At 47.3% G+C, this 26,569-nt stretch overlaps 1 protein-coding gene and 1 long non-coding RNA gene across 2 annotated transcripts in view; one reads left to right on the forward strand and one right to left on the reverse strand.

Annotated features, from left to right (window-relative positions):
- SSUH2 (ssu-2 homolog) overlaps positions 1–26,569 on the reverse strand; it is a 240,647-nt gene that overhangs the window by 74,946 nt on the left and 139,132 nt on the right. The gene's annotated exons all lie outside the window — the stretch shown is intronic.
- On the forward strand, positions 10,413–12,747 carry LOC132374195 (uncharacterized). The gene is made up of 2 exons (XR_009505599.1): positions 10,413–10,556; positions 12,021–12,747. It is a non-coding gene; the product is annotated as an uncharacterized LOC132374195 (long non-coding RNA).

Raw genomic sequence — 26,569 nt, forward strand, 5'->3', positions numbered from 1 at the left:
GCACAAGGGCCTAGCATGTGGAACTCTTCAGTCAGTGAAGTTCTAGCTATTTCTTGAGCCTCCACTTTGGAGCAAGCCCTCACGCTGGTGAGAGCGGATGGCTGGAGCCTCTGAGCGGGCAGCCGGAGGTAGTGCGTGGGAAAGATCTCCATCACCTCCTAAACTTACTTACTTACTTACTTACTTATTTGGCTGTGCCGGGTCTTAGCTGCAGCACGCGGGATCTTCGCTGCCACTTGCAGGATCTTTAGTTGTGGTGTGCGGGATCTAGTTCCCTGACCAGGGATCAAACCCAGGCCCCCTGCATTGGGAGCATGGAGTCTTAACCACTGGACCACCAGGGAAGTCCGTCCTTAACTTTTTATTATAGAAATTTTCAAACAAAGGGGAAAGGTGGAGGGAGGGCTAAATTAGGAGTTTGGGGTTAACACATACGCACTACTATATATAAAATAGATAATCAACAAGGACCTACTGTGTAGCACAGGGACCTCTACTCAATAATCTATAATAATCTATAATGGAAAGGAATCTGAAAAAGAATGGATATATGTATGTGTATAACTGAACCACTTTGCTGTACACCTGAAACTAACACAACATTGGAAATCAACTATAATATAAAATTAAAATTAAATTAAAAAAATTAAAAAATATTTTCAAACATTCACAAAGCTAAAGAAATTGATCATTTTCAATTCGAGGACTGATTTCTTTACCGACTGAAAAACCAGAGCATGTTCGACTCACATGTTTCAAGGGTAAATGAGGCAAGTCCAAATATATTCCAATTCCCATCGTTTCTCCCCAGGTCCACTGCTGTGACCTTAGCCCAAGCTGAAGGTCTCACTGCCTGGAAAACTGAGGTAGAGTCCTAACGGGTCTACAGTCTCCCACGCCTGCTGTGCCTGCTGCCCTAAATTCTGCTCCCTTTAAAGCAACCACAGTGAGCTTCATAAAGTATAAATTATGTTACATAACATCCCTACTGAAGCCCTCCAGTGCCTGCCGATCATACAAGAATCAAATCCAAACTTTTGCCATGGCCCTTAAGACCCCACGAAATCAGCCCGCAGCCAATATCCTCAACCTCATCTCCCACCAGCTCCAGCCAATGGGCTTTCTTTCAGTTCCTCAAACAGGACAAGTTTCTTGGAACCACAACACAGGGCCTTTGCACTTGCTGTTTCCCTACCTTAATTTTTTTCTCCAAACGGTGATATGGCTGGTTCCTTGTCATCATTCAAGGCTCACCTCAAACACCACTTCCTCAGAGCACCTTGCTTGATCACCCCCATTTAAAGCACTCCTCTGGCATGTTCTAGTCACTTACTTATGCATTTCTTGTCTAATTGTTTATTGGTTGTCTCCGCTAGCTGGAATGCAAACTGCATGAGAGCAGAGACTTTGTCAAGTTCACAACTGTCTCCCCAGTGCCTGGAACAGTGCCCAGGAGGTGTTTGATCAATATTTGTTGAATGAACTAATAATACATGACGAAAATGAAATATGCAAGGGTGATGGGCTCCCACTCCTATGATTACACAGCATCATGTAAGACTCCACCTCAGGGCTTCCCTGGTGGCACAGTGGTTAAGAATCCGCCTGCCAATGCAGGGGACACGGGTTCGAGCCCTGGTCCAGGAAGATCCCACATGCCGCGGAGCAACTAAGCCCATGTGCCACAACTACTGAGTCTGCGCTCTAGAGCCCGCGAGCCACAACTACTGAAGCCTGCATGCCTACAGCCCGTGCTCCACAACAAGAGAAGCCACCACAATGAGAAGCCCACACACCTCAACAAAGAGCAGCCCCGGCTCAACGGAACTAGAGAAAGCCCACACGCAGCAACAAAGACCCAATGCAGCCAAAAATTAATTAATTAATTAATTTAAAAAAAGAGAGTGTCCACCTCAGCCGACCAGCGTGAGAGAAGCTCCCTCTCTGTTGTTGGCTGCAATGCTGTGAAACTGACAGGGAGAGTCATGTGGCAAGGGGCCCTCCAGGAGCTGAGAGGGGTCCCCAGAAAAAAGCCAGAGAGGAAACGGGGACCTCAGTCCTACAACCAAAGCGGATGGATTCTGCTAGCCAGCCAAGGGAGCTCAGAGGTGATTCCTTCCCCAGCTGAGCCTCTGATGAGACCACAGCCCTGGCTGGCACCTAGATTGCTGGTTGATAAGACTGAGTGGGGGACCCAGCTAAGCTGTGCCTGGACTCCAAACCCACAGAAGCTTTGAGGTAATTAACATTTGTCTTGTTCTAAGTCACTAAATTTGTGGTAGATGGTTTCACGGCAATAGAAAACTAATACAAAGGAGATTAAAGTCATTCAGTCATTTACAGAAACAAAGGTGCCTTCACTAAAGGTGCCTTCTGCACTCAGGCCAAATCAGAAGCAATTAGAATTTATAGAGCCTGCAATCAAGAAAATAAAGAATATGATGCTTTTACTTACTACTTCAGATACAAAGTTTGTAAGCCAATGGCCAATATGGCTGTGATGTCCTCTGGTAGTCAGCACTAAACTAAGAAAAACGTCCCTATGGGCTTGCGTTCTGGAGCAGCAGGGAAAAGAGAGGCTTGTTGCACTCTCCAGCCAGGGCTGGGGGCAAGAAAGTCCCAAAGGATGATGTATGCTGTGGCCAAGAACATAGCCAACTGAGACCCTGAGGTCTACAGGAAAAAGAAGAAAGAAAACTTTTTGTTGTGCACAACATGGGCCCCAATTATACAGGGGTGCTTCGCCATAAAGGAGCCACTGGTGGGCCCCAGTGTAGAAGCTGCCCCCTCTTTCATCTCTCTGTCTCTCTGGGAACCGGCTATAAACATCTTCAGATCACTGACTTGCTCAGGGAGGAGCTTAAGGACATGCTGGGGCACCCATCATCTTGGTCACCGTGCACTCCAGCCCAGGAGGTTGACCTGGGCTCACTGGGAGTTAAATGATGGTGCTGGTCAGCACTAGCACTGGGTTGATTCTGAGCATGAGTTGGGTTTTAGGTCCAACCACTTCCCGAACTCCTGGGTAAATTTCATGACACACTTGTTACGGTCCCATGGGGATAATCGTCATCCCTCAGAAGTCATTACAGTCAGAACCTTGTGATGGCTGACACCAGGCACCAAACATATTTTTGAGGAGAAAGTACAAATAAATGGTGGAGCACAGATGCAAAAAAAACAAACCATCATAACTAGAACCAAGGGACCTTCCTGGGACATTGTCTTCATACTGACTAGTGATCTGCATCGAAAACATGGAGTGTTTTCCTCCAGGAGGTTGTGACTCAGCTGTCAGGCAGTGACTAGTGTGTGTGGTGGGCACACTCCAGCCACACGGGCACCTTGGGTACTAGTATCCTCTAGGGGCAAAGAGAAGGGGAAAACACGTCAAGGTGTTAGGGAGCAGGAGAAGGATTGAGGAGCTCTCTGGGAAGAAAAGGGGGCACAGAATCAAGAGGGAGATGAATGGGAATGAAGAACAAAGGTGCTGAAATAGGATTGGCATGAAATCAAAGGGGAGAGGAATGACCATCACTAATGAATATCACTTGCCTTCGGTCATAACCATGTCCCTTGGGAAGTGGTCCTCACAGTGTAGTTCCTTCATGAACAGCATCAGCATTACCTGGAAATTTGTTGAAAGTACAAATTCTCTACTACCAGAAATTCTGGGAGTAGAGTGTAGCAGTCTGTGTTAGCAAGCTCTCCAGGTGATTCTGATAAATGAAGTTTGAGAACCATGGCTCTTAGTTATCCAATGCCCTCACATTGTCTTCAGGTTCCAAATCTCTGCCACATCTAGAGGATAAATGGGCTTTATTTATGTTCTTCTCACCTTCCCTCATGTAATTGTATAAGCCCTATCTGCCAGGCCTTCCCATCACTACTCCCCCTGGAAATAAGCCACCTAATTCATACTCAGGTGTTAATGGTTGTCACAGATGGAATTATCAGCCCCAGTTCTTCACCCTTCCCTGCATTTGGTGCCATTTGCAATGAAGCCATGCCATTCCTCCACAAAAGGCACATTATATAACCCTTTCCCTTTTCTTTGGGCTTCTTCATGTGACTTGCTTTGGCCAGCAAGACGTTAGCAGATGTGATACAATTAGGGGCTTGAAATGTGCTTGTGCAGTTGAGCTTACCCTCTGACACCTCTGCCATCCCCATGAGATGGGCTCCCCCAGGGACACATGACCCCCTCAGCCTGATCCCAGAATGAAGCCGTGTGGAGCACAGCCAACCCAGCACAACCTAAAGCCAATGCACAGACCGATGAGCAACATCAGAATCTTGTTCTAAGATTCTGGGTTTATTTCTTATCCAGCAATAGCTGACCAGTACATTGCGCATCAGTGGATTTTGGTGCTAGTCACCTGGTTGATCTGCTTCACCTACGACATGAGCCTCCTGAATCCCCAGTGTCTTATGGCAGAGTAGGACTTTCAGGCCCTTGAAAGGAGACAGTAGGGAATAAATTTTAAGAGGACCAGTTTGGCCGATGGCAGCTCTCCACTTCTCTCAAGCAGACTGTGAGCAGGGCCTGCCCTGAAAGACACTACTGGGTCAGACGATGAGAAAGTTACCTAAGGCAGAGTGGGAAACAAGACTGGAAGGAAAGGCAGGAATGAGTCTGAATGGAAAAAGAGACAGCAGGTTAGAGAGAGAAGAAGGTGACCAGCAACAAGCATCATTTTATATGCTCACTATGTGCCACTGCTGAGGGCCCCCAGAGGGAATTTGTAAGTCTCAGCTCCAGGCAAACCCATCTTCATTTATTCCTGCTTCTGACCAGGCTTCCCTGTCACCTGGCTCTTGCTTAGCACGCCCGGTTGCAGCAGTGCCCGGATGAGAAACAGCACCCTCTAGGTGGGAGGCGGCCGGGCACTGTTTGTATTGAGAGAATTATTCACTCTGGAAGCCAAGTACTCCCACCCAGATTCTTAGACCGCAATTAATCGTTCCTGAAGTGTTCTCTTAGTCGGCGTCACAGCAGTAAAATACCACACGGGCTCTCCGAGCTGCCTGGGAACTCAGATGGTGAGAGAGGCAGCACGTGTAATATGCTAGCTGCCACAGGACAACCCTGGCCATGTGGGAAAAGCTGAGGTTCCTCCTGGTCATCGGCACACGCTTCCCCACATGGCGAATGACACTTGCTACGTGCACAGCAATGGCATTTGTCCTGTAAGTCAAATTCTGTCAAAAGGGGAAAGAATTTAACAAGTACTCCTGGATACCCAGAGGCGGGGACTTGGCGGTTTTCCACACTGGGCTGCCAGGGTCTGAGACAGGCTGTGAATAGTCTCTCTTCTCTACCCCAGTGAATTCAGCTGGTTCGTGCCATGACAACATCAGCCACCCCCACCCACCCAGCACAGGAATGCGAGCTGACCCAGCTTCTCAGAAAGAAGGGGAGGTGAAGGGTAACACTGCCGGCTGAGCATGTGCTTTGTGCCACGCACCACGCCAAGTGGTTTACATAAATTGCTTTCGTCCCCATCTTCACTCTGCGAGGTGGTATCCTCACCCCCATTTTACAGACGAGAAGGCTAAAACTCAGGGAGGTAAGGTCACATAGCTGTTAAGTGGACAGCCAGCGTTGGAATCCAGACTGAGCTAGAAGCCACCATTGGCATTCTTGCTGTGATACACTATAGGCGCTTGTCTACTGTGTTAATCATCATTTTACTATTAACTTCCTGAGGACAGAGACTGGGTCTGTTCTCTCCCAGGGCTAAGTTTCGCACAAATTGTCTCATCTGGTCTTCTCAAAGCTAGCGTTATCCTCATTTTACAGATGAAAAAAGTAAAGCTCAGAGAGGTTTAAGCAACTTGCCTAAGACCACACAGCTAGTAAGTGGTAGAGCCAGGATTTGAACACAAGACTGATTCCAGAGTCTGAATCCCTAATCAGATGCCCTTTCCTTAGATTGTGGATGTCTGTGCATTACCACCGAATCCGGCCTGTTGAGAAGTGCTTACGAGTCAGGAAAAGAACTGTCTAAAGAATGTAGATTTCTCAAAGCCACAAGAGACACCCCAGACCTCTTAGAGACATGTGACCCTGCTAACTTCTGCATCTATGGCAACCTTGAAGCTTCAAAAATATTTTGGGAATGAACTCTACCCCCTCACGCAAATGCCCTGACCCAGCCTTTGGAACTCACCTTTGGAAACACCAAGAATGAAAACAATGAGAGCGCTAGGTTTGAACGAGTGGCTATAAAAGCAAGGCACTTCTTGGATGAGAAACAATATTAAAAATGTATTCCAAAGGGTCACATTTCCCCAGCCTGAAAATATCCAAAAATGGAGATAAGAGAGATAAATTGGAAGAAACAGAAAGAGCCACGTTCTAGGATAGTTTTCCCCTCGTTAACCCCAGTCTCCATGAGCTTGGAAAGAGACACACAGGGTTTTCCACATGGACACAACAGAGGCTCCCTACCTGAGCTCATACCATAGTAGATGGAACCATTTTTCTCTCTCGAAAGCTGCCTTTTTGCTTTGGTTCGGCTTTGCCTGCCGACCATCTCTCCTCTCTTCCTGCAGCATCACCCTCATTTTCCTGGAGGGGAACTACCATCTCCCCACTCGGGTTCCCGGGTTTCAGGAGGGGAGAACTCCACTGTCAGTCCCAAGGGCACCTGATGTAACCAGGTCTCGCCAGTTGGCATATTCCATGGTCCCGGCTACAAGGATTGGTTCAGGACCTGCTGGCAGCTCAGTCTGGGCCACTCAGAGGGAGTCCGAGGCTTGTGGGGAAGCTCCCAGAAGAGCACCCCTCCTCCCCTGCCAGTGCCAGCAGCTGCAGGAGGGATGGTGCAGGGGGGCACTGTCAGGGGGACCCTGCCTGGAAGGGAACCTGTGACATGGGGGGAGACTGACTCCTGACTACGTGAGCTCATTTTGCCAAATGAGGGGTAACCTCAAGTTCTTCCTGCATGGCCAGATTTGAACGTGAGAAATGCACAGCTTGGTTCTTTGTCAACAGCTACCCAAAATCCTAGCTCACAGAATAATAATGAGTAGAATCCAGGAGAGAGACACAAACAGCCTATATCCTGGGGCGCTGGACTGGCGATCCAGTATTAACTGGGTATGTCCTATGTCCCACACCCTAGGCCAATGCTCTTCTTACTTTGAGGGCAACTATACTTGCCTCTACTCAAGTGGTCCTTCCTGGAATAATCTCTGCTCATCTCCATCCAGTGCACTCCTACTCATCCTGCAAAACCCTCCATCACCGCCTCCTCTAGAGTATGATGCCACCTCCTATGGGCTCCCACAGCATGGGTCCACATCTCTGTTGTCACCTCTGTCATACTTCCTTGTTTCATATCTGCCCATGTGGCGATTTTTTTTTTATTAGCAGTGTAAAAATATTCAATGTAAAAATAAATAAAAATCCTAACAATACACGAGGGAATGAGATAAAAAGCAAGATAAATTCTCTCTTTCAACCCAATGTCTCTCCCCAGGGGCAAACATCATCAACAGTCAGTGTGAATCCATCCAGGTGTTTTCAATCGCACTACGGTGAAATGTCCTAGGACATGCGACAGCCCGAGGACAGGGATTTGGCTTCCTACGTTTTGTAATGATACCATGGTGCCACTCAGCCTGGATTCCACCCTGGCCCAAACACTGACTATAATTTGTGACCTGGGACAAGTTAAGTAAACTCTCTGTGCCTCAGTTTCCTCATCTGCAAAATGGGATTTGTCTCCTGTCTCATCAGGTTCTTGTGAGCGTTAAATGAGTTGATATATTAAAGCACACAGAACAGGGTCTGGCACATGTACAAATGTTTACTGCTACCATTAGTCTCTCTCTCCAGTGTCTAGCCCTAAATAAAAAGTTCTGACTAGGTGGGGATGCATTTCTCTCAATCTGTGTGATTTCAAGTGTGCATGTACCTGGGTGACCTCCAGGACTCCAGCTCGTTGTCCCTCAGGCAGTCTTCTGGAACTTTCTCACTGACATCTCCTCCCCTTGGTAAGATCCACCTTCATCACCACTACTATTTACTGAGTTCTTATGTGCCAGAGCATATCGTATCTCATTTTACCTCCCGATATTCTTACTTATAAAAAGTACTCACCATTGTTCATGGCAGCATTACTCACCATAGCCAAACTATGGAAGCCACCCGAAATATGGGAGAACTTGGTCAAGGTTCCCACAGCTAGTAAAAGGCATTCAACTCAAGTCTCTGTCACCCTAAGTATACTATGCGCCCAGTGTGCCTGGTCCATTGTCGGTGCCATTTTTGGTGCTTAATAAGTTATCTCTTGGGGGCTTCCCTGGTGGCGCAGTAGTTGAGAATCTGCCCGCAAATGCAGGGGACACGGGTTCGAGCCCTGGTCTGGGAAGATCCCACATGCCGTGGAGCAACTAGGCCCGTGAGCCACAACTACTGAGCCTGCGCGTCTGGAGCCTGTGCTCCGCAACAGGAGAGGCCACGACAGTGAGAGGCCCGCGCACCGCGATGAGGACTGGCCCCCGCTTGCCGCAACTAGAGAAAGCCCTCGCACACAGCAACGAAGACCCAACGCAGCCAAAAATAAATAAATTAATAAATTTAAAAAAAAAAGTTATCTCTTGGATGCACAAGAGAAGTGAAAGCTATCCTGCTGATTAGCCTTAATTTTCCCTCTGCTAGGTGTAGTCAATGGCTTCCTGGAAACAGGGAGACAGCAAATGAAACCAAGGAAGAGTAAGAAAGACATTAGCACTATCTTTGTTCACCCCGGGACCCCCAAACCCCAAAGCAAGGAAATTCCTCGGTGCTGCCAATGCAGACACAATTTTCCAAGACGAGCCACCCCACGCTGTGGACCAGACAAGCTGGAGTGTGGGCTGGTGGGGGTGGTCCCTCCCAGCGCATCCGCCACACAGGTACTACAAGCAGAAGAATAAAAGAAGCTGGAGGTAGGTCCCGACGCTTTGCTGGAAGAAGAGCTGTCGTGGTTCCGAGGAGAAACTGAAGCCCAAAGATGGAGGGACCCATCCAACGACCTCCAGCCCATGGGTGGGACCACAGGGGCTGGAGTCAGACCTCGCATTCCAGGCCCACGGACTTTGTAGTAGGAAGACAGTGTGGCCCTGAGATCCTGGATATACACTGGGTCAAACAGGTCCTCCGTGGATCGCTACGTGACCTCAAGCAAGTCACTTCACCTCTAGGACACTCGGTTTCTCCACTGATGAAATGCAGATATTAATTCTTCCATTTGGATTAGTAACAAAACCCCCCAAAAACCAGTAAGTAAAATACAACCAATGCAATAGGAAAAGCAGGGAAAAGAAACAGACAGTTCACAGGAAAGGAAACAGAAGGCCAAAAATAAATAAATTGATATTCCGCATCATTAGCGACGGAGAAATGCAAATCAATACCACAACAGGAGACCAACTTTTTTATGTCTATTAGCCTGGAAAATACATTTAAATGTGACAATTCCAAACACTGAATTGGATGTAATCTGAAGGCTCTCTTATAAATTGCTGGTAAGTGTGTAAATTGGTGCAACCGCTTTGGAAAACTGAGACACAGAAGAATGTTCAAAGGCCACAGTGTTGACCAAGAACAAAAGTCTGGCAACCACCCAAAACCCCGGAGCATAACAGTGACTCAATCAACTGTGGGCTATTCCCCAGTGGAATCTTCTAAGGCCATCTCTATAGATATACCACGAGAAGGGCACAATACAGATGATCTCGGCCACATCCCTCAAATTACGAGTCCCTTGATACAAAGTTAAAAAAACTAAAATGAAATATACGCATGTAGTATGAATGTACACACATGAGATACAATTGTATCAAGAGGAAAAGCCAGAGGGTGGTGGGAATGGGGTTCAGGACAATGGCCACCTCGGAGCGGGTGGCAGGGATGAGATGGGGGAGGGACCCCTATATACTGAGTGTCTGCACTTGAAGTCCAGGCCATGAGTGGTCACTGCATTATTAAATTATGTAAGTTCTCACATGTCATGAACTTAGAGTCGTTATTAATTTAATCCTGTGAAGCTGAGGACCAGTGACAATGGCAACAGTGACTCCTTCTGGCGGGGATGCTGGGAGGCTCCAGCTCCCAGGCACCGGCTGCGGGGCTGGCGGTTGGCACACGCCCATAATCCGCATGTGGCTGGAAGACAGCTTCAAGTGAGCTAAAGAAAATAAAATTCCTTTCACTCTGACTCCCTCCGCCTCAGGGCTCCACCGGTCCTGTGAATCATTACAGCCCTTCCGCTCTCCTGGGCCTGGTGCTTTTAAATATCACCCAGCTCTTGTCCAGTAGGTGACAAGACCCAGTTACTTCCAAAACCGTCAGCTGACATTTTTTTGGATAGCAACCTCTTTAAAGCTCGTGATGTGCCCGCGCTTTCCCTACAGGAAGAACTCTCACGGTCGAGTCTGTGGCCCTGTGCTTTGAAGGATTGCACCCGGCCTGGACTTCGGGTTAAAAGAAAGCTGGCTTTCAGCAGAAAAGGGGTGTGTGTGTGTCGGGGTGCTTGTTGACACCGCTCTCCCAGCGGCTGCAGGTAAGAGTTTTTCCTCCCACGTAACACAAGGGACAGAGAAGTCATTTAAGCTTTATACATACTGGCAGGCTCAAAAAGCAAGTCGCCAGCCTTAAAAACATGTCTCTGTTTCCTGTGGCTAACTTGCAAATCCAGTCATATTTTCAGCTAAGAAGGTAAACAGAGGGTGGAGGAGATTAAGGAGACCTATCTTAGGCCAGTATCTTTACCGAGAGACTAGGAGGAGAAATGTTACTGGAGTCTTTCCCTTTCAGGGAAAAGGATGGCAGCCAAGCCCACAACAACCCCCAAACCCCGGAGTGTAGCTGAAGTAGGCATTTCTTTCTGCCCCTTCAAGAAAAAAATCAGGACACCAGTAAATAGGGTGGCAGGCATACTTGTGCCAGATCCCAGTCTCAGGGCTTAGAGGCAGGGAACAGGGTCGAAGAAGAAACTGTTCTGCAGTCCACAGAGTTCTAGAATGGAATGGGCTGCCTGGAGAGGTAGCAAGTTCCCATCTCTTAAAAAAAAAAATCCATACCTTGTGATAAGCCCCTCTTAGCAAGGATGCTGAGGAATGTGGAATGTTCTGGTAGAACCAGATCAGAAGCTGGAAGCTAGAGGTAGAGAGGATGAAATAAAACCCTCTGAAACTAAAGGCAGAAGTCTGCAGAACTGGAACGCAGGTTCACAGCTTCTACAATATTCTCAAAGAAGCGTGCGACCCAAGATAGCTGTTCTCTTGCTCTCTGTACATCCCCTGCTGGACCAGGGCCTGCTTCACCTACACCCTACTCACCTGACTGACCTTCCTACGTACTTGTCCCAGGCCCCATATAATGACTGGTCTAACTTTAGCCACCAGGATAGCTTATCAAAGGGGCGGTGAGGGGCAGGCCCCTCTGCTGGTTTCCTTGGTAACTGATGAGCCAACCTGACATCAATTCCCCTGTAACTGGTAACCTTCCCCTCCCCGACCCCAGAGCAAAGACTGCCACCGTGTCCTGCCCTCTGTCCGTCTCACACAGTGGGGTGTTGCTCCAGGACCCTGCTTCAGACATATAAGCTCCCCCATTCATGAAACCATGGATGTCTCTGTTGCTGACTCCGGGCTCTTTCTTCCGGTCTTAAAGCTGAGCAAGTACAGGGCTTGTATGCCTGTGGGGTGCAGCCCAAGAGACCCTAAGAAAGATAATGAACCAACAGACCAGATAATCTTTAAGGTTCCTCCCCCAACCAGGCCCCAGGTCCTGGAATCCTTTATGTCTCTGAATTCAGGCTGAAGCAAGCAGGTATTTTTTTAGACTCAAACAAGTACCCTAAGTAGAATGTGGGCTCCATGAAGCCAAGGATTTCTGCATTCCCTTCACGGCTGTAGCATCAGCATCTCCACCAGTGACTGACACGTGCTAGGTGCTTGGGGAACATCTGCTGATGAATGTAGGTGAATGAACGCCAGCCAAAGCCTCTATTTCTTCTCCTAAGGTGACCCAGGGACCACGATGTCTCACCTGGCCGGCCGTGGAGGAGGCAGGGCCCCAGCCAGTGCTCATGCTGGGACCCATCTGCACAGATTCAAAGAGTCACCACTACATGTCTAGGGATGACCACATCTGGAACTTATGTCGGCTCCTGATTATTTAATCTGATGGGCAACCCTGAAATGTCTCCTCCTCCCCATCTAGAAAGGAAGGTGTTAACTGTGGCCCCGGACACCAGATTTATAAAAGGCTTCCGCTGCCCTTGACCTCCACGTTGCTGATATTGAAACCTAATTGTGTTGATGTTGGTCTCCAAGGTAAACAAAGCTTTACAGGGGAAATGTTTGGACCTAGAGATTCCTGTGTGCTCCAAGTTTGGACGAACAGCCGGAATCGTGAGCATTTCCCTTCATTTCCTTTTAAAGGGCTGTGTTTAGCCCAGCCGAGTGGACAGCCCCAAACCATGCCTACGGGCAATTTTCAAAAACAGCCTCCGGAATACAATCAATTCTGCCCACCTCTGTGGAATTTCACCTGGAGGAAATGCCAAGGACTGTACCTCCATGAAGGCCCCAAGAGCCTAAGAGCCTAAGAGCCAGGAGAGGAGAGGAGAAGACGGCAAGGTTAGCAGAGAAGAGAGAAGAGAAGGACAAACAGCAGCGGCTAATCTTAACTGCTCATCTCCACCCCTAGAATGTGCCCCTTGCAAAATAAAGCCTTTTAATTTTCAATGTGCAATGGCTCAGTGACTCTTTTCAACAACCCTGAGAAAAAGGTTTTACTTTCCCCATTTTATTGATGGGAAAACTGAGGTCTCAACACTTGCCCAAGGCCACACAGTTGAGGTACAACCAAGCTGAGATTTATACTCAGGTAAATCTGCACTCTTACCCACCAGTCTGCACTGTCTCTCTTTATGCCCAAATCCTGCTCCTCTCTCTCATCACTACAGATATCCTTCTACGGGATATGAAGGATGGTTTCTGAGTTAAATTGTGACTCCTCAGGCCTAGAGAGAAGAGGAAGTGACCATAGGAAATGAGGAACTAATATATGGGTGGGTTGTAGAGGCTGGAGATGGGAGTGGAGCTTGGTGGGGAGACCAGTGAGCCTGACCCTGGCCAAATCCGGGCCAGGGCAGGGTTTGAATTGGGGAAAGAGTGTGGCCAGGACTGTGTACTAGAAACAGCAAGCTGATGATGGCGAGCCAGCCCTCAGGAGGTCCCAAGCAAGATGGACACCGCTGGGATGAGGAAGTCGTCTGGCCCACGGTCCTCCCGGAAGGGGTGAGCCTGGTAGACCTCAGCCTCGTAACCCAGTCTGGGAAGCTGGCCCCTGTTGGGCTTGGCAAGGAGGCGTCTGTGAGCTCAGCAGGAGAGAATGCCGAGTGTCCCTGGTTTAGAGAAGAAAAGGATCTGCTGCATCCCCATCACAGCCGGGCCCTCACACGGGAGGGCGTGGCAGTGTGTCCGGCTACCTCTGTTTCTGGTACGTGTAGCGTCGCACCCAAATTAAAAGTTAGGCTCATCCTTGGCACACAGGGCTTAACAATCTGATAAGGACCCCTATGTCGTGCTGCTCCGGGTGTGGTCCAGAGACCAGCGGCAACAGCATCACCGGGGAACTCGTCAGAGATGCAGAATCTCAGGCTGCACCCAGATCTGCTGCATCAGAATCTTTAAAGCCTGAGAAGCCCTGCCTTAGACGGTGCCGCAGCCTAGGATCAGAACCTCTGCAGCTATACTTTTCGAATCTGCTTGACGTACAAACTCCCCAGGTGAATCAGATACATGCTGAAGGCTGAAAACCAGGACAGGAGAGCTTTGAAATGTCCTAAGGACACCATCACTGGGGCATTCAAACCACATCTTTCAGATTCCTCCTGCACCCAGGAGCAACCCACGAATTTCCTTTGAGATGGCAAGAAAGGTATCATCAGTTGATTCGTAGCCCATCTACTTCTGGAAAAGGACTGGTGATAGCTTATAAACAGAGCAGGCCAGCTAAGCAGCATGACACAATGGACTGTGGGGCAATTCCCCGAGCCCACAACCCACTCAGCGCCTTTCTCCACACATGGGCTATTAAAGAGCCCAAAAGCCCATCACTGTGTTCTCCTTGTGCTTCTTTCTAAAATTATAAGCTTTCCCCAGAAGAAAAAGCACATCTACATTCAGACCCAGTTGGTGACGAGCCTTTTCAGAGCCTACTTCTCCCCATGGCAATCTGTCAGCAAGTCTTGTCATTCGACCTATCTCCAGAGAGAACCTTGAAAGTTCCACTTCTCTCCACCTCCACTGCTGCGTCACAGCTCACGTGTGCCTGCCAAGAACTTCCCAGCTGGTCTCTCCGCTTCCACTTCTGCCTGCCTCTGCTCTCTGCTCCACAAAGCACTCAAAGTGGTCCCTGAAAGATGCAAATCCCATCATGTCACATCCCAGCCTAAAGTTAAGAATTGCCTGTATCCATTTCCTTTGGCTGCTGTTAACAAATTACCATAAACATGGTGGCTTATAAAAAAAATTTCCTGTCCCACAGTTCTGGGGAACAGAAGTCCAAATCAGTGTCACTGGGTTGAAATTAGTGTGTTGGCAGGGCCACGCTCCCTCTGGAGGCTCTAGAGGAGAATCTGTTCCTTGCCTCTTTCAGCTTTTGGAGGCTGCTGGCATTCCTTAGCCAGTGGCCGCATCACTCCAATCTCCCCCTCCCTGGTTACACTGCCTTCTCTTCTTCTGTGACAACTTTCCCTCTGCCTCTTTCTTCACAGGGATACATGTGGTGGCACTTAGGGCCCACCCAGATAATCCTGGATTAATCTCCCCACCGAAAGATCCTTAACTTCATCACATCGGCAAAGTCTGTTTTTGTCCTATCAGATGACATTTACAGATTCTAGGGACGAGGATGTGGATATCTTCGGGAGGATCACTATTTAGCCTACCACACTACGTTTCCACTGCCCTTGCTAAAATCCAAAACCTTTACCGTGGCTCTGAGGTCCTTTGTGATCTGGCCCCTACCCGCCTCTCAGGCCCTCAGACCCCATCTTGTTCCATATTCCCCCTCTCCCAGCACACCCCTCTGTCTGCTTTTAGATTTTCAAGTAAGCATGTCCCTGCCAAAGGGCCTTGGCCCTTGCAGTCCCTTTTGCTTGGAAAGCTACTACCCTTGGCCTCATCTGATGGATGAATGAATGTCTTATTCCCAAGAACTCAGGAAAAGTAGAAACAGCAACATGAGGAGAGACAAACTTTGCCTACCTCCCAATATTGCCTGGTTAAAGATGCTCCCACCTAGTCTTCTTTCAGGTTCCAAACGCCCCAAAACATCCACAGCCCTTGGTTACCTGTAGACTCTGTCTGGCACGGAGTCACTTTGGACAGCAAGGTCGGAACTGGGATAGGGATAATGCCAGTGGCACCAGCCCAGTCTCCATGTTCTGGGAGAAAATAAGACCATCCAAGATATAGAAATCTATTTTGATTTCCTTTTTATGACGCGTCTTCTTTTAGTGGTCAATAAACACTCGCTGTTGATTTTGTGGGAATTTTGCAAAGGCCACTGCTAATGGCAGCATCCTGCTCTGGAGACAGGAGGCTTGCCTGTGGTTAAATGACCTTTAATTTTCTCCTGACTCTGAGAACAGATCTCTCATTAAATGGTATTTCTAGTGTGCTATTATGATGAAAATGTAAATAGCTTTTTCTTGCCCCAAAAAGGAGTTTTGTGTAGTTATACAAATCAACAGCAATCAGTATATTACAGATAGTGGGTGGTTATCTCAAGTTATCAACTCACCTTGTTCTAATTTGCCTGGGTCTTTCTCCATTAGCAGCGTCAATCCTGCATCCTGGGAAACCCCTTAGTCCCAGATAAACCAGGACAAACTGGTCACCCTAGTGGTAGCTAAAGGCCTATCCCTAATACTTGAGGGACCCAGGAGAAAAGGGTACAAGCAGAGGCCTATATACGGTAGGTCTAAATATACAGAATTTATAAATCAAGCTGACACACTGCTCAATAAAAATATGGTCTATCTTCCTACCATGATAAATGTCTTTAAAACTACCTGGAAGGCTAGGTTTGAATTCAAAGCTCTTGGATGTTCCTGTGACTTCTGTTTCCACCTTCTTTATCCACTCCGAGATCTGCCCCACACTCTAAGGGATCTTGCTCACACGTATGCAGATTCTCAGACACCATCCACATCCCGTAAAGAGCCCCCTCTTGGCTCTCCAGCAGGCCTACCGGTAAACTGTGCCAAGGTCCATCCTCGGAGGAGAATGGTCCCAGAGAAGAGGGCCGCTCTGCTCTGCAAGTGGCAGTAGGGTCTTTCAAGCAGGAAATTCTGGGGTCTTAGGAAGATAAGCCTGGCCTGGAAGGAGTGGGGGACCAGAGGGCCAGGGTGGGGTCCCCAGGACAGGAGCCACTCTTGCCCTTGGGACTCATCCCTCCCTGGAGGTCCCTTGAAACTGAAACCATGGAATACTTTCCAATGTCCAAACACGCCAGGTCCTCCTGGGCAGAGGTCAGAGTTGACCAACACAGGGAAATAAAGTTTACACAAAACCTTTCAGATGCCCTTAGACTGTTCCTAGAAAGAAGGAACTAAGGTCCTCTGTACAGGAAACAAAATTACAGTATGATGAGGGGGAAAAAGTCATGAGGCAAAAAGGAAGTTCTTAGAGAAAGGCTCTCTTGCCTGGAGATAGGTAAGAAAAGTATCAGTGACAGAGAGGAGACTGGGAACTTGCCAAGCTCTTCCTGCAGAGTCCAGGCTAATCCAGGTTTCTGCTTTCCTTCATGGGATTTACTTTGATGGGCGATGCAGACTGTAGTCCAAGTACCAGTGCATTGAAAGCAATGCACTCTGGAAATGACTCTGCTGCTTTCGCAGCCTTGTTCCTCTGAGTGTGGTGAGAGCCAGGCCACCACTATTACATAAATAACAGCACAGAGGTGATTTGATATGAGGTGGTGAGAAAGATCATGAAGGTAGAAAGCACTGCTGTGGTGCTTAAAGGACAGTGTCAAACAAGTTGGGTTCAGATAATTCCATTTACTCACGATGAGACCTCAGGTGGGTTACTTTGCTTATCTGAGCCTTGGTTTTGCTTCTTCAGCAAAAGAGGGATCCAAATAGCACCTACCAAATGTGACCGGTACAAAGATGAAATCAGACACAGCATATAAAGAACTCAACCAGTGGCTGTAACACAGTGTTACAAAATATCACCTGCTGGTACTAACAGGAGTGCTGGTGATAGCTGCAGTACTGCATTAGCAGAGCAGTACTAGTTGTCAAGAAGAGACAGTACCATTATAATTATATGGGATTTAGGCAGAGTAGTTGGATTCTGAGTCTGTTTGTGAATCTGGAAAAGAAGGAGCCGTCTTTTTTTTTTATTGAAGTATAGTTCATTTAAAATGCTGTGTTAGTTTCAGGTGTACAGCAAAGTGATTCAGTTTATATATATATGTTTATATATATATATATAACTGAATATATATATATTAGTGATTCAGTTTTATATATAACTGAATATATATATAAAAGAATAAAAAAAAAAGAATATATTCTTTTTCTGATTCTTTTGCATTATAGGTTATTACAAGATATTGCATATAGTTCCCTGTGCTATACAGTAGGTCCTTGTTGTTTATCTCTTTTATATACAGTAGTGTGTATCTGTTAATCTCAGACTCCAAATTTATCCCTCTCTAATGATGGAGCCATCTTTCATGATAATGAGACATCGGGTAAAAGAATCCCTTTGGGGAAGGGATGACGGATGAACTGAGCCTGTGGTAACTGCAGACACCGAAAAGAAAGGACAGGGAGACACGAGGAAACATGACTCACTCACGCCTCCACTGAGAATATGCCCCCGTGAGCACAGAGTCAGCTCAGACCACGTGGGGGACACCAAGAGAAGCTGCTGGGCGCGCTCACCATTATATTCACAGTTGTACAGACTCAAGCTGAGTCATCATAGCAGTTCAGTCACATCTCGAGTGATAGAAGGCTGACCACTCACTGGCAAGCCTGAATCACCACACTGCTACAACTATCGCCATCCCTGGCCAAATTTAGGTACTACTCAATGTGTAGATGAAATCACTTCTAAATTAAGCATGAAGATTTCCAAATTAGCTCACAGTTATCCAACATCTGGACAGGAGATATTTATTACTGAATTGGACGAGGGGACATAAGGACAGAGAAAAAATAGAAAGCAGGCTATGTTCTCTAAGAAAACTATTTTCTTTTGAAATATAGGACCTATTTATGCAAAAATGACTGACTCATTTTCTTTTTCTGATCATCGAAAAGGAAAGCGAGTGTGTGTAACGGAGTGCTTTACAACCAAATAAAGATGTCATGTGGGCAGCAGGTTCTTAACTCAGTTTGTATTACTCTAGCTACATTTAAAATGCACGCATGAGCATAACATTGAGTTATTTGTGGGTTGCACTGCCTAAGGTCTTTTTACTCTTACATGTAGCTTCCCTCCAAGACTTCTCATGCCTCCTGGGAGGCAGGAACACAGCTCACACCAAGATGCTCTCTGACGGGGTCACCCCAAGTTCTTGCTCTTGTTCCCGTGGGCTGCCAGCCTCACTGCAGAGCACTCGGCTCTTTGGAAGTAAGCTAGGAAGGTCCAGAGGCTCTCTTTGCCTTGAGTTCTCTGTGCCTTTGTTACAGGTTTCCCAGTTCCTGGGCACAGGGAGGAAAAAAGCATCTATGGTTATCACCATGAGCTCTGGGAGCAGACAGAACAAGGTTCAGTCCTGGCTCTGTCACTTCACTCTGTGCAACTACAGACAAGTTGCTAATCCTCTTTGAGCCTCAGCTTCCTCATCTGTGAAATGGGGATAATTAGAGTCCCTAACTCAGAGTTATTGGGAGGATTAAGTATGACCATCTTTGTAAAGGACTTCGCTCAGTACCTGGCCACATACCAAGAGTTTCATAAATGTGAGCTCTAATTCTTTCTAATGGAGGGCTGTCTGGGGTCATTTATTTAGACACCCTGGAAGTTAAGCCACTGGAATCTGATGTTTTAGGTAATAGAGAACTGTAATATCCAGCCAAATTGATCTTCTTTCCCCTCAGGGCCCATGTTTTTCCTATCGCAATGATCCCCATTCATCACCTTTTGCTGTAATTGCTTGTTTAACATCTGTCTTCCCCAGGAGAGTAGATCCTGTGAATTTTTTTTATCACTGCCGCATGCCCCACACCCAGCAGAGCTTTCGGTACAGAAACAGATGTGCAATGGTTGTTTGTTGAATGACTGAAAGACTGAAAAATCAATGGACCAACGGAATGAGACCACGTGACCAACTGAACCACAGACCAAATGACTGAATGACCCACTGAGTGACTGAATGAATGAATAGATGAATGACTGAAATTAATCATCTACATTCAACTGGATGATCTGAAAATACTTCCTAGCATGACAAAACACAAGACTACTAAATACAGGATTTTAACTTGGACAAGCAGGATCTTTGGGGGGATATAAAATAGTTGGTTTTCAGTATTTTAAGGAGTTCAATTCTTCCTCCCCGCTATCAGTGATGGGATGGGTGATAATACCCTACTGGAAAACATTACTCACTCCACACTCATGCAGCCCTCAAACTGCACATCCCTCCCCCACTCCGTCATAACCCAGGATCTGCCTGACAGCTTCTGGCCTCGGCATGTCTATCTGTGTCAGATGACATCATGGCCAAACCACGTCGTCTTGGGCTGTGAGAACAACTGGGAGAATCAAGAGGAAGCAAGCCCCAGATCTTTCACTGCCTAAGGTCTGAAAACGAAGAATCTTCCCTGAAATCGCCCACCCCTTCTTCTGGGTGAACTCATCCAGTCTTTCCAGAAAGGCGGCTCAGGGGCAAGGTCTTGCTGGACTCCAGCGGGGGATTTGGTGTCTTCATACCTTGTTCATCAGCCACAGAACACACGCTCATCTTTCAGCAGCTCTGGAATTCTGCCCACAGACGTCTGGACGTTGTGCTGCATTCCCAGAGAACCTCTCAGGACATACACAGTTAGCCAGAGAAGATGCAAATTGTTTTTAAATGATAACCTGCCTCAAACTAACAGACTTAAAATGACCATTGGATGGTATTTTGACTATCCTATCCTCCTGAGAATCTGTAATTGTAACGAAGTAACTGAAACACTTACTTAAGGCCATTTTCCTGCTGTGATGGAGGAAACGACCCCCACATCCAGGCTGAGCAAAACCTTAAGGGTCCCTGGGAAGATTTTAAGTGAATGAAGCATGATGACTACCTACCTGAAACTGAGCAAACAGTAACTGCATAATAATTAAATAATAATTACACAGCCACCAGGTATCAAACACCTTCTCCATGCCAGGCGCTAGACTGCATGCTTCCTAGACATCAGCACATTTAACCTGCGTGGCAGTACTATAAGATTGGTATTACTGTTTCCATTTTACAGATAGGTAAACTGAGGCTCCCAGTAGGTGCCCAAGCAGGGATTTGACCCGAATCTGTCTAATATCAAAGCTGGTGCTCCTACCCCTCTAGAGGCTGCACCACAGCCCACCGAGATAGGAGGGAAGGGTGACTGCCGACGAAGTGGAATAGAAGGGTGGGATGTAACTTAGGCAGGATAAAGTGGTACTTAAAATCTGGAGGGGAGAAGGGAGAGAAGACCGTGAACACAGGACCACAGTTTTCTAATAGAGCAACCGTCATCATGTGAGAAAAGGAGAGCCCTCCAAAGAGATTCCAAAGGCTGGAAAGAACAGATGGGTGACATCCTGGAAGGCAGATGTCAGCCCAAGGTAACCAAGCCCCTCGTAACAATGAGCACTGTCCAAAACTGCTGAACTATCTGGTCAGAGAATGAGCTCTTGGACACGGAAAGCATTCAAGCACAGTAGGAAACACCCTCGTGGGTGCCACAGAAGTGGGGATGGGGTACCTCGGAGGTCCTGTTCAACTCCCAGCCCCTCTGTTTGCTCTGGGGAAATGCTCACTAAGCATCTGACAATGTTACCCTTGCGTGCACCCGACCACCATCTGCCGCAGGCATGCTAGTAAAACAATCTTTGCAGAACCGGCCCATAGCAACAGTTTCATCTCTCTCAGGACAGAGGAAGCAATAATGGGGAACCATTATTCTGAACCTATTTGTGCTAAACAAGGAAGAATTGGGTGGATGTTAGAAGGGACAGGAATCTTGGGAGAGGAAGGAAACTATGGGTATTACGGTACTGCTTGCAATGGATTGGGAACATTCCCTTACTAAAGCTGGGTACCACCCTCTTGAAGTGGGGCTCATCATTTCCATCTTACAGCTAGAACAATCTAAGAGAGAAGTTCATTTGCCCATGCCTCATCGCTGATAACTGCTTCAAACTCAGATATGCCTGATTTCAAAACCATCCCTCTTTTCTCCAAAGTACGTGCTGAACCCAGGGAGGAGGAGACTGGGCAGAGCCCTGAGAGCACGGTACTTAGGACAGGTAGGTTGTGATGGGCAGAAGAGGAATGATAAATCTGCGGCATAGAATAAGACAGAGGGAGCAGGTCAGAATGGGCTGCTCAGACAAGTTAATTTATAAGCACTGAGGAAAGACAAGAAACAGGAAATGGATCAAACCAGAAATCACCTCCTTCACAATTCAGTCTAATTTTGGCCTAGAGCCCAAGCTACAGAACTGGTTCCAAAATGCCAATAATGCAGGTTCATAGACGGGACCTCAGACACTTCAATCTGAACAAAACCCACATATGTCAACTTTGCCCTCAAAGGTAACATATAAAAGCACCATCACCATTTTTTTCCAGAGTACAGAATGATTTCAACATTCCATGAGGAGATGTTACCAGGTAACACAGGTTCACAAGGCTTTGGAAAATAAAATGCCAATATGGCAGACAGAATGGAAAACATAATGATGAGAAAGGATGTTAATGACTGCTTTAACTATACTGATTTTTATCTCCTCTCTGTTCCTTAAGTTCTCCTGGGAAACCGGGGTGCTACAAGGCTCCCCCCGACCTCTTGCTCATTAGAGATTTCATGATGGGTTGAACAGGCCTGATTTTCCCCATTATCTGGTGTGTAAAAGTTATTCTAAAACAGATTTTATTCTAAACAGTTGTTATAATTAGCTTGTTGAGGGTTACCTACAACTGGACCACAGGTTTTAAGTGTGTGTTGTGGGCACAGAGGGCTGAAATGCTTTTTATGTCTACGCTAGGGATTCAGACCCTACACTGTAGGAATTAAATGTGATGAACTTAGCCTGACACATGGAGAACAGCCCAAGAAACGGTTGCTGTTGCTTTAGCTGTTGTTTTGTAGTTTTTATTCATACCATCTTTGGAGTTTGACACATGTGGGTCCAATTTCAGGCTCTGCAACCAGCTCTGTGACCTCAGAAAAATTATGTAACGTCCCTAGGGCTCAGTTTGCTCTCCTGTAAAAGGGGGACAAGACCACCACCTCAGGAAGGTGTTGGGAGGATGCAGTGAAATCGCTCAGGGACAGAGTCTGGCAGAGTTGTGCTGATGGGAGCTCAGAAAGGGCACCTGGACCCAATTATCCTGAGCACATCCCTTGAAGCTGGGAATTCCCCCTTGGATACGCCACTGTAAATCCTCCACCCCACCCCCTGCAAGCTAGTCCGCCCCTCCCACGACCCCCCTACCCCCAAGATCACAATCATTCTCAGGCTAGGAACTCGGAGCTGCACGTTTGCCCCTTAATCCCATTCAACCGCCTTTCTCCTTAACGAGTCATATCAACACCTTGCGCCAGTGTGCCACGCCAAACACAACAAGCATCAATATTTTGCTACCGCTTGGTTGCAAACTCCATGCAGGTCAGCAAATTACAGTGATTCCAGTTTAGGAAGAGAGTCCAACTCAGCACATTGCTCCGGGTTCCCCAGCGTCTCACGCACAAGCCTCATCCTCAAAGACTCAAGACTAGCACCCTGTTAGCTGGGGCCTGGCATGGGAACGCTTCACGTTTGGAAGGGCCATCGGGGCCCGGACCCAGCTGCTGCACACAGCCCCGCATTCACTCCTCAAGCCATTTTCAGAAACCAGGGGACCGAGGCACAAGGGAGTGAGAGACCTCAAGTCACCATCACTGACCTAAGTCACTCCACGGTCAGTCTTCTCCTCGAGACTCAAAAGCAGCCGGCAGATCTGCCCAAGAGAAGGCTGCCAAGTTTCTGTCTTGCCTTTCCTAGCATCTCTATCTGGTTTTCCTATTCTAATTAATTGCTAAGCCTCAGATTCTTTTAACTAACTCACATGCCAAGAGCCAAAAAGACAATGTGAGAAACCACAGGGCAGCCCGTATCTCCACAACCTAGGGAAGGGGTCCTCTCTAAAGCCCACTTTAGCTTCTGGATGGGTCAGGGGGCTAGCTGGAAACACTCGAAGGGGTAACTGAAGGGAGTTTAACGAAAGGGCAAATCAACGAAGGAGAAAATAGCACCGTTCCATGAACCCACTTGGGAGGAGCAAGCAGCCCGGGGCCAGCGACCACAGGAGGCAGGGACCACGCCCGGCCTGAAGGGGCAGAGAGAGAGAGCTGTCCCCAGGCTGACAGGAGCTGTGGCCGCAGGTGGAGGAACACGACGACCTCCAAAACCCAGGCCAACAGGGAAGAAGCGGGGAGATTAAAGACACCCACCTCTGATCTCGCACCGGGGCCTCCTGCGCTGGCTGAGCTGTGCATGGAGAACGCGGGTCAGCCTCCCAGGCCCAGAGCTGGAGGCGACAGGAAAAGGGGACCTGGAGGGGTCACAGGGAACATCCAAAATGACCCCCAGCTGCCGGGAGTCCTGTCTCTACGCCATCGTCCAGGCTGAGCCCTTACCCCGAAGCCAGGCAGCTCCTGAACGATCCCTGTTGGGTTTGGATTCCAACTAGCTCTGAGGCTTGAGCAGCTCACATAACACAGCAGAGCTTCGTTTTCTCATTTGTAAATAGGATTAACAATACCTGCCACCTGGGGGGGGGGGGGGTCTTAAGGCTTAACCACGTAAAATGCTGACGGGCACAGAGAAAACACGGAGCACCTGTTCACTCCCTTCCTACCACGCAGACGCATGCGCGCGTGCGCACACGCACGCACGTGCGCACAGAAACGCATGCGCGCGCACGCCCACAAATGCACGTGCGAGCACACAAACGTACGCATGCGCACGCATACAGACACGCCCATACACACCGAGGATGGATAGGCGGAAGGTAGCAGCAAATACTACACCTATGGACATTAAATGTGGATATGGTTCAGTCCTCCAGGACCGTAACTAGAAAGTTCTCGTTGGTAAGAGTAAATGCTGCTTTCCAAAGGACACACTCAACTCATGTAACTTATTGCCCCAGGAAGCGTTAAGAATTGAAGGGAGCAGATGTATTTCTTTTAAAAATAGGTACCAAACATCTTCTCCCCAGGAAGTAGCAGAGAAGTAAATCTTTTAACCAGATCCAAGAGTGAGGAGGATGATAGTATGTTGGTTTTCAATACACTGTGTGATAAATTACCACGAACTTAGCAACTTAGAACAGTACTCGTTTATCATCCTGCCGCGTGGTTGTTGGCAGAATTCACTTCCTTACAGACGTGGAACTCGTGGCAGCTCACTTCTTTAAGGCCAGCAGGACGGAGGTAGAGATTTCCTCGGTCTCTGACTTCTGGCTCCTCCTGTGAACAGCTCACCTGATTAGGTCAGGCCCACCCAGGATAGTCTCCCTATTAGGGACCTCACTTTGGCCATAAGACTCAACATCATCACAGGAGTGGAATCCCATCACCTTTGCCACATTCTGTTGGTTAGAACCAAGTTAGAGGTACCACCCACACTCATGGGGAAGGGATTATATAAGGGCCTGGGTCACTGGACAGCATCTTAGAATTCTGACACTACAGATAGTTATAGATGAACATATGGATATGCCTTGTACAGCAAGAGGAATAAATATTGTTATCCTCATTCTTTTCAAGGACGCAGAGACTCTCAAATATATTGCCCAAATCAGTGAGCTCACCCCCGTGATGAAGCTGAAACACACACGGAGATTTTCTGGGTCTCAATCTCGTGCTCCTTCCACTCCCTTGTCAACCTGGCAAAGAAGGGAACGGCCCCATCGCACCATCAGGTGCAATACATATCTGATGTTCAGAGGAAATTGGTCACGTGCGCCCAGTAACTAATGACAAATTTGAGTTGCAAGTGGCCTTGTGGATGACAGCAGCCACACCGCTTTCAGCAGAGCTAGAATCAAATGCAGGGCTCTGGACTCGTGACCCAGTGCTCCTTCGCAATGGACAGATCTTCTTGTGCATTTCACTGTCCCTGTCAAAGACAGGCTCTAAGGCAGGAGAATAGCTGGGTCCAAGAATCATGTTTTGTTTTCATCCAGATGCTTTGGCCTTACAGGCAAAGCCTTTCTTGATCTAGGAGTCAGTCCATCCAAAAATCTGGAGAAAATTAGATAGTTATTCTAAAATTAAAGTTACTGTAAGCATGGCAGGAAAGAAACCAAAAAATTCAAGTTGTGAACAATTCACATATATATGGTACAAATGATGTTCCAAGCTGATACATATTAAAATATATGATGTAGTTCATGGTATATTTATATCAATTAATACACATTAAAATATACTATGTGGTTCACGGATTATTGATATCTACCTACTCTTAAGTGTTGGGTGTTTTTAATGAAAACAATATGTTAAGGAAAATCATAACCAAATAGAAGCCATCATGCATGTTTGCATATTAAAACAACTAAGCCACATTTGCTACATTATAACAGTAAAAACATCAGCTTTGTGAGCCATGATGATTGGGGATTTTCTAAATTGGCATGGAACTAAAAGATCTGGGTTCCAGGTTTTGCTTGGCCTCTTTCTAGCTCTGTTACTTTGAGGAAATCACTTTTCCCTCCCAGCTCAATGCTTGAAACACACATACGAGGCCAGAAACTGAGTTATGGGTTCCCAGCCCCTCAGCCTCAGGCTCTGATAATCAGGGGTTGTTAGTTACCAACTGGGTTTCTATTGGAAGCTCCTGGGTGTCCTTGCTGTGAGTTAACTAGCAAATCAGATACTGCCATTCCCCTACTTAAAGCTCTATAACATCCTGTCCAGTATGGTAGCCACTGGCCACGCACGGCTATTAAGCGTTTGCAAAGTAGCTGACCTTAGCTGAGATGCCCTGTAAGTATAAAACACACACCAGGTTTCAAAGATGTAGCACAAAAAAAGAATATAAAACATCTCAATAATGTTTTACATCATTCACAAGTGGATATGACACCATTTCAGATATATGGGGTTAAATAAAATATAGTTTACCTTTTTGTAACTCTTTTTTAATGCGGCTATTAGAAAATTTTTAATGATATATGTGGCTCACATTATATCTCAGTGGGAAAGCACTGATCTATAGTTTCCTACTGTCCTCAGAAAAAAATTTAAATTCCTTGGGACTTCCCTGCTGGTGCAGTGGTTAAGAATCCGCC

The sequence above is a fragment of the Balaenoptera ricei genome, chromosome 11 (assembly GCF_028023285.1).
Source record: "Balaenoptera ricei isolate mBalRic1 chromosome 11, mBalRic1.hap2, whole genome shotgun sequence".
Taxonomy (NCBI): domain Eukaryota; kingdom Metazoa; phylum Chordata; class Mammalia; order Artiodactyla; family Balaenopteridae; genus Balaenoptera; species Balaenoptera ricei.